Below are 8,895 nucleotides of genomic sequence, written 5' to 3'. Positions count from 1 at the left end.
AGCATCATTCACAGCATTAAATTGATGCCACTAATTTGAATTTTATTGGTTTTGTAGATTTTATTATATTCAGTTGGAAATTTGTTTTGGCTTTATAGCTGCATAGAAGCTTTTATGTATTTAAGTAGCATTATAATACTAAAGCCAACACTGGGCATTCATATAAGAAATAATACAGCCCTAGCCGGTTTGGCTCAGTAGATAAAGTGTTGTCCTGAAGGGTTGTGGGTTCAATTCCGGTCAAGGGCATGTACCTCAGTTGTAGGCCTAATCCCAGTCGATGTGTCTCTCTCATATCGATGTTTCTCTCTCTCTCTCTCTCTCTCTCTCTCTCTCTCTCCCTCTTTCCCTCTCCCTCCCTCCTTTCTACTCTATCTAAAAATCAATGGAAAAAATATCCTTGGGTGAGGATTAATAACAACAACAACAAAAAAAGATAAACAAGCAAAAAAATAGGTACTCATCCTACTTTTCATAGGCTGTTCTACAATCCTCTAGCAATACAAAAGTCTGGACCTTCAAGTCAGCCAAGGACTCTTACCTTTCATAGAATATATTCAAAGATGATAAGCAATAGATAATTAATTCTATCTTTTAGCACATTAACTAGGTCAAGTTACAAAATTTATTATTATATGGGACTGAACATCAGCTCATGTAAAAATACTCAACTTGTCCATGTTTGCTCCACCCCAGATGCAGGGCAAATGCTGTGTTTGCAAAACATCCCCTCTTTCACCAGCACATAAACCTGTTCAGACACAAAGTAGATTAGTGGTAGCCTGGGTCTGGGGGTAAGAATGGGGTCTGAATACAAATGGGCAAAGAGGTTCCTTTTTGGGGTGATGGAAATATTCTAAAATTACATTTGTTGTATATATACAACCGATAAATATACAAAAATATTGAATTGCATATACACTTAAAACAGATGAATTTTATGGTGTGGAAATGATATCTCATAAAGCTGTTCTTAAAACAGAGAGAGAAAAGTGTTCAGTGAAGACATGGGCCACGTGGGAGGAAGCTGGGAGGGGATGCTGCCACCCTCCAGCTCACTGCACAGAAGCCAGAGTTCGCCTTCAGTGCTGCTGGATCTGGAAACACCAAAGTCACCTAGCAGAAGTCAGGGCTCCGTCCAAGGAACAGCCAAGAGCTCCTCCAACAAAACAAGGTCTGGACCCTGGCATGTTTGTGTGATGGTTTAATCAAGAATTATAGAAAGTCCTCACTTCACGTCACCAATAGCTTCTATGACTTTAAGCTAAATGACTATAATGAAACAATTTACCATAGGCTGATTGTTATAAACAAGAATGAAGTCCCCAAGGGTCTCATCGACATTATAACAAAATGGCATTGAATGAAACAATGTCAATCAAGGACCTGCTGCACTTGACCATCAATCCACCAAGGTTTTGATCAGCTGGTGCTCTGTGATCATTAGTTGCCATCTGCAGGAGTAAGTAGATGGAGTTCACAAGGAAGGACCAAGGCTGTGCTCAGCCAACCAAGTTTCCAGCACTCATCCTGTTCTAGTGGCACAGACATTCCCCTTTTCTCCTTTAAGATTCAGCTCAGTGCTCTTAGGGATTTGCTCCCGACTGTCCCAGCCAGCTGCCCTATAGGATAATCCACCCCTTGGATTACAGGTCGCTACTCCCAACATACAGCTCAGCATGGTCCCCTAAAGAAACTGCCCTAACCCGGCATGGGCTCTCTCTGAACACAGAACTACTAACAGGAAGATGAGGGCCAGCCCTGGCCAGCCTTTTCACTAATCCCCCAGCCCCTCAAATCCACACGCGCAGCTGCCGTTAACCATGTGGAGGCTCAGCAACGGCCTGAATATATGGTGCTATTTGGCCAGTAGATAGCAGATTGTTTAGGTTTTCTAGGTGGGTTTTGTCTCCCTCTGGTTCAAGGCTGTATGTCTCCTGAACTGGGCCCTGTCCTGTCCCCACCCCTCAATCTGCCATTGGCCTCTCTTTTACTGTTCTCACGCTACTTACATCTTGACTCTTCACTTACCTGTTCCCTGGGCCTGATGACTGCATTTAACACCATCGCCATCCACACAAGTCCTTCCTCTGTCTGACCTGAGCAGTTGAGAGCAGAGCCACAAATCCTGGCTCCTTCTCTCCTTCACGGAGCACCTTGGGCAGCGACGTCATCCATCCGTGCTTCTGTTTCTGGGTCTGTCGTGAGAATTAAATGGCTTATTAGCACTTTATTTTTAGGCAGTAGATGCAATAACCATGAGCTCTTCCGTGGTCGATGAGCCATCCCATTGCAATGCCTTGGGATCTTCAGGTTCGGGGCACTTTCCAGCCATCTTCCGCATCACTGTCTGTGGCCTAGGAATTGCTGTTTTACTGTCAGAGATTTTTTCTTCTCTTCTCTTTCCTGTTGTTGCCAATGTTTATGATTGCAAGGCTGCCAACTCTGGGTCACAAACATGCATTCGTGTCTATCTGAACCTATTCTACGGCCAGCGGAGGCTGGAGCGGCCAGGCCCTGCCTGCAGTGACTGCAGCTCCCCTGTCCTCTGCTCCGTCCACTCCTTCTCGGCTCTCTGTCCAGGGCAGAAGCAGAAGGAAGAGCAAGCATCACATTTGTCCCTGCAAAACCCCTGTCCTCTGCAGGGAGTCATTTCCCCTTCCCAGTCCTAATTCTTTGCCCTTTTAAACCAGAGCTATTATTACTTCTAATTTGCATTGACTGCTCCCTTAGCAACCATCCCACGTTGAATGGGATATCAACCTGCTTCTATTACTGCTAGATTTACCAAATCTTAGCTCTAGCCGAGCACAACTGAAAGTGTGATCAACAGAAACGTAAACAGTTGTCACCGCATCCATATGCATGAATACCCTCCTTTACTGAACAGCTGCCGACAGCCAGGCTGCCTAGAAGGCACCTTCTAGAATGAATCCTGTTCTTCCCTTGCCAGCTATGAAACCCAACCTCATAAATTTATTTACTCTTGAAACATGTTTCAACCCAAAACAGTGCCACTGCTCTTAAGATTTATAATTATATATCACTTAAATAAGGTAGATAATTTCATAATACTCTTACATATTGATTAAGACTCTACCTTTTCCAGAAAGGATTAAACAGTGGTTTGCTGGTAAACTAGCTCTTTGGAAGGAAAAAAAATTTTTTTAAAAGACTTATTTTGTAGTGTCTGCCTATATCCATAGTGTAAATACTCCCACTGTGGCTGGTCTCAAACTATCAACTGTCTAGCAAGGGACACACAAAATTCCTGAATATTTAACAAAGTTTCTAGCATATCACTGGGGGGCAACGTAAAGGATACATCGAATGCATCAAGGTAACAAACAAAAAGGAGGTGAAAAAAGAAAGAATGAGACAAGGATAGAGGTGTAAAATGGAGCGAGGGGTTCATAAATATAAAAATGCATACTATAAAACCTATACACAGGTTCACTGCTGACAGCTGGCTTTAAGAAACTTGCAACACTGAGAGAAGACAATTACCAGGTTCACAGTGTCTTTAAGATGAAAAGAAGTCTTATGATGAGAAGTGCCAATTTCCTGTTCAAGTGGGTCACATTTCTCCTGAGGGTGCCTGGGAAGCAAAGACCGTGTCACATAGTGAATGTCCTTATCAACCTCAGCTGGTGGCCTGACCTCGACACTGCAGTGAGGTGAAAGCAACTCTGCAGGATGCTGGGCCCAGCCAGTTCCATCCGGCAGCTGAGCTGTGGATGGAGCCCACAGCCTTTGAGTAATCTTCCCGGCTTTTGCTAAAGACCAGGCCGTGGTAAATTTGAAATTGCTCTCCCAGGCAGATCTCCTTACTGGCGGGTCTTTCTAGAAATCCCAGTGTTCACAGCATTCACAGGATGGGCTTCTGCCTCAGGGCCCTGATCAACACGCTGGGGTCCAAGAACCACCGCTTCAACCTCAAGTCCGTTCATGTCCTAGCCAGATCAATCCAGAGCCTTGGAACCAATCAACCCACCACCCTTTGAACCAGCGGTTCTCAACCTGTGGGTCGCGACCCCTTTGGCGGTTGAACGACCCTTTCACAGGGGTCGCCTAAGACCATCCTGCATATCAGATATTTACATTACGATTCATAACAGTAGCAACATTACAGTTATGAAGTAGCAACGAAAATAATTTTATGGTTGGGTCACAACATGAAGAACTGTATTTAAAGGGCCAGAAGGTTGAGAACCACTGCGAACCTTGTAGTTTGAATGGTTGACCACTCCCTTTGAGGGAGAGCCCCTCATTGGTCTGGTTCCCCAGCCCCCACCTGCCCTTCCCAGTCCTCCCCTTGTCGTCCTTGGCAGCCCTGTGGCTAAGTTCACAGAAGCACAAGCACACACTGCCACCAACTGGCTCCATTTGGGGCGGGGGAGGGGCTTGCATTTATTGGCATGGGCATGCAGCAGTGTTTCTCGGGGCAAGAAACAGTCCTCGGTCACTCAGTTGTCTTGTGCCATCACCAAAAACATACAGGATTTGCCCAGCTGGCATGGCTCAGTGGTTGAGCGCCGACCTATGAACCAGGAGGTCATGGTTCGATTCCCGGTCAGGGCACATGCCTGGGTTGCAGGTTCGATCCCCAGTGTGGGGCGTGCAGAAGGCAGCGGATCCATGATTCTCTCTCATCATTGATGTTTCTCTCTCCCTCTTCCTTCCCTCTGAAATCAATAAAAATATACATATTAAAAAAAACATACAGGATTCAACAAATGGCCTTTGATGTCCTTGTTCCTGCCTTTTCAGGTGGAAGTGAAGACAGGTGGGGAGAGGTGTTAAGCAGTGGACAGTAATTACGAAATGATCACACCTGGAGCACCTGTGCTAGCGTGCCTCAGGCCTCCTTGGTCTGGTTCTCCTCGCTGAGGACAAAGCCACAGAAACATAAACAGTTGTCACCGCATCCATATGCATGAATACCCTCCTTTACTGAACAGCTGCCGATAAAGTTCATACTGTGCTCTAAACCCTAGTGAGATGCAGGGGCCCTGGCCTCACCCGGCAGCAGACTGTCTCTTACGACATCTGAATCTGGGTTCAGAAATGGCAAGGTTATCTCCTGGAGCATGGCCCATCCTTACCAGTCAAGATGCCCATTCTTCCACCTGGGTCATGTTACTTGCGAACCCTATGCTGTCTGTGCCGTGGCATACGGCCAAGCCCATAGCTCTGCAGGGGAACGCAAGGCCACAGTGCTCCTCGGGAAAAGGCATTGACAGAGGCCATTGTCCCACCTCCAGTCCAGCAGGGAAAAGCTGCTGAGGTAAGGAAAGTCATCTGTGTGTCCGGGTGTGTGCGCATGCACTCACGGGGTTTCTTCTTTTCCATAAATTCTGACAGCCTTCTAATAATTGCTTACTTCAGACATAAGTGTCAGCCAGATAGAGGAAAATATAAAAATAGAATAAAAGCATATTTTCTTAAAAGAATTAGACTATTTCTTGGCTGATTAAGAGGAAAAGGTGTCCAGAACCCCTTATGAGCATTCTCTGCAGGAGTGTATTTAGACCCTTAGGCTCTTTCTGGAGGAAAGCAATTAGTGGGTACACTGAATCAAGCACCAGTCTGCTCCCTGGGCATGTGGAACCAACCTCCCCTCTGATGCACTAAACTCAAATCTCAAACCAGCTATTGATTGATTGATGGACCCTATAAAACTATAAACATGCTCCTGGCCTGTATGGCAGAGTGGTTGAGCATCGACCTATGAACCAGGAGGTCACAGTTCAATTCCCAGTCAGGACACATGCCCAGGTTTTGGACTCGATCACCAGGGTAGGGTGAGCAGAAGGAAGCTGATTGATGATTCTCTCATCATTGATATTTTTTTCTCTCTCTCTCTTACTCTCCCTTCCTCTCTGAAATCAATAAAAATATGTTTAAAAAAACACACGCAACTACAAACTTGCAGTAGAGACATGTTACATTAAGGAATATTGTTGTAGGGCCCTAGCTGGCTTGGCTCAGTGGATAGAGTGTCAGCCTGTGGACTGAAGGGTTCCGGGTTCTATTCCGGTCAAGGGCACATGCCCAGGTTGTGGGCTCAATCCCCAGTAGGGGGCGTGCAGGAAGCAACTGACCAATGACTCTCTCTCATCTTCAATGTTTATCTCCCTCTCCCTTTCTCTCTAAAATCAATTTTTAAAAAAATTTTAAAAAAGAAATATTGTTGTAGTAAGCTTCCCACCTGCCCATTCTGGAGATAACCCAAAGCAAATTCTTCTGGAGGCCAACAAAAGAGTGTTTTGATAGAAATGACCAGGCCCAACAAGACACAATCTGGCATTGTCCATCCCACATAAATGCACATCCCCAGTTTTACAGTAGCTCTGCTCATGGTAGGTCAAAGTCCTTCCCTTGTTCCCTTTTCATTTGTCAGATGGAGCACTAAACCTCCCTCCATCTTCCACTCCACCTCCCACCCTCCTGTGCTGCCTCTGAGGACGTTGGGTGGGGTCGCAGGCACCGGCATTCCGAGTACTCCCAGTCCCCTTGCTGTGGCATCTAGGTCAGGGATAGGCTCATCAGAGGCAGCTGGCAGTCCCCGCCCCTGCTGAGGGGAGCAGCCTCAAGAAAAATACAACACAGAGGAGGGCCGAGCGAGGAGAGACTAAGAAATAGAACCAGAGGCAGCACCTCGGTCACATTACCCCCGGAGTTCATGAGACACTTGGGTCACAAAACCCAGAGAGTCTCCTTTAATGTTCAAGCCTGTGCAGTAGGTGGGCTTTTCAGTCACCTGCAACCAAGCACATCCCAACTGAAATACCCCATGCCTTCGAAATTATTAAACCATTAATAGAATGGGAACTACCAGTGTCTTATAGAACAGGCTTTAGGAATCCTGGCTTTGAAAGGTGTTCTATTCAGGCCTGGCCGGTGTGGCTCAGTGGTTGAGCATTGACCTATGAGCCAAGAGGTCTCAGTTTGATTCCCAGTCAGAGCACATGCCCGGGTTGCGGGCTCCATCCCCAGTATGGGGTGAGCAGGAGGCAGCCCACCGATGATTCTCTCTCATCATTGATGTTTCTATCTCTCTCCTTCTCCCTTCTTCTCTGAAATAAATAAAAATATATTTTTAAAAAAGAAAAGAAAAGAAAGGTGTTATACTCAGAAAGACAGAACAATCAACAGTGACTATGTATTTTCATGGGGGCGATGACACTCCTAATAATTCATGCATCATTTTCTACTTAATGCTTCTAAGGGGATTAGAGTCGGCTTACAATAAAAAGACCTATGTTTTAGGATAATTACAACAAGAATTAAATATCCAGGAGAGGAGATGAATAGAACAGGAAACAACAGTGAAATATAATTCTTACACTGGAACATACAATTTGTCTCAGAGCTCCGAGCAGCCACTCCTAATAATTCATGCATCATTTTCTACTTAATGCTTCTAAGGGGATTAGAGTCGGCTTACAATAAAAAGACCTATGTTTTAGGATAATTACAACAAGAATTAAATATCCAGGAGAGGAGATGAATAGAACAGGAAACAACAGTGAAATATAATTCTTACACTGGAACATACAATTTGTCTCAGAGCTCCGAGCAGCCAAGGTTAAAAAAAAAAAAAAAGAAAGAAAAAAGTAGCTTAATTTTTATATACCTCTTATCTGAAGAAGAAAAACACCCCTGTTTGCCAGAAGATATGGCACTTTTCCTAGCAGTAAGGATGCTCTAGAGTGGCTGCAGTCAATTTGGAAAGTTTAGGCCCCTGAATGCTGACATTAGCTGAACCACTTCAGCTTATCTGTATTTTGAGGGTCAACAAAAGTGTCAGCATTAATCTAAGCATTGCCAGGATTCGAATGTTACAGATTCTGCCAGAGAAACATTATGTCAGCATTTTCAAGAAAGCACAATGGGCTGCAGTAAATTTTTGAAGAACGTACAGTGTGGCACCAGCAGCTCAGGACTGCAGGCAGCAGCTGCAGGAGGGCACACTGAGGGCTTGAGCTCCGCAGCCCCTCTGCACCTCGAGGACAAGCAGGGCAGGAAGGCGGAGAAGCACAGGGATGAAAAATGAGAAGGGAGACCACACAGGAGTCCTCAGAGGGCAGCTACGTGGCAGGACCCTGATGCATGCAGCGGGAGAGAGGAGGTATGTTTCATCAGTGTGTGCTCACTCAGGGCTCCACCTTCCCCGAGAGAAATCTACAAACACGGAGTTGTGTTCGCCTGGAAAGAGAAAAGGGGGCTCTGGACTCAATTTGGACTGAAGACTGTTGTTGGGTAACCATAGCAATCTTTTTTAAAAAATTTTTGATTTTATATATAATTGATTTCAGAGAGAAAGGGAGAGGGAGAGAGGGATAGAAATATCAAGAGAATCACACTGGGGATCGAGCCCGCAATCCAGGCATGTGCCCTGACTGGGAATCACACTGTGACGTCCTGGTCCATAGCTCGACACTCAACCACTGAGCCACGCTGGCCGGGCAACAATAGCTAATCTTGATGGAGCCCAACACTCTAGGAGGTAAAGTACTATTGTTATCCCCATAAGAATAGTAATATCCAATGAGGAAAGTGATGCTAATTCATGATGGAGCTCGGGGTCTGATTGAGGTGGTTGCAAAGCCCACTGCTCACCTCTGGTGACCGTGTCCACCCCACGCAGCTGCAGGGGACAGACAGTCCCTGTGAGATGTGACAGCCCTGCCAGCTTGTGCAGTACCTTTTCTCATTCCCACAATACCCTCACGCTACCTGTGGCCCAAAGCAGGGCAGAGCCTTCAACTAAATGCAACGGAAGCTGGCGGAGGGACACTGCAGGCTCAGGTCTTAGACAGACAGCCCTGTAAGGCATCCCCCTGCTTCCCTGGGACCTGGCAGAAGGGAGCCGCACACCCGTGTTTTCTA

The 8,895-nt window shown here is 45.9% G+C and overlaps 1 long non-coding RNA gene across 1 annotated transcript in view; it reads right to left on the bottom strand.

Moving 5' to 3' along the window:
* Positions 1–659: 659 nt before the first annotated feature.
* The window catches only part of LOC102241441, a 20,681-nt gene continuing 12,445 nt past the window's right edge, over positions 660–8,895 (bottom strand). The window contains exons 3-4 of the long non-coding RNA XR_313658.2: positions 2,032–2,198; positions 660–751 (exon numbers count right to left, since the gene is read on the bottom strand). This is a non-coding gene — a long non-coding RNA (uncharacterized LOC102241441). The remainder of the gene's footprint in view (positions 752–2,031; positions 2,199–8,895) is intronic.

The sequence above is a fragment of the Myotis brandtii genome, unplaced genomic scaffold (assembly GCF_000412655.1).
Source record: "Myotis brandtii unplaced genomic scaffold, ASM41265v1 scaffold248, whole genome shotgun sequence".
NCBI lineage: Eukaryota > Metazoa > Chordata > Mammalia > Chiroptera > Vespertilionidae > Myotis > Myotis brandtii.
Note: the sequence above shows the minus strand (reverse complement) of the source record. Positions and strands in the feature narration are given on the sequence as shown.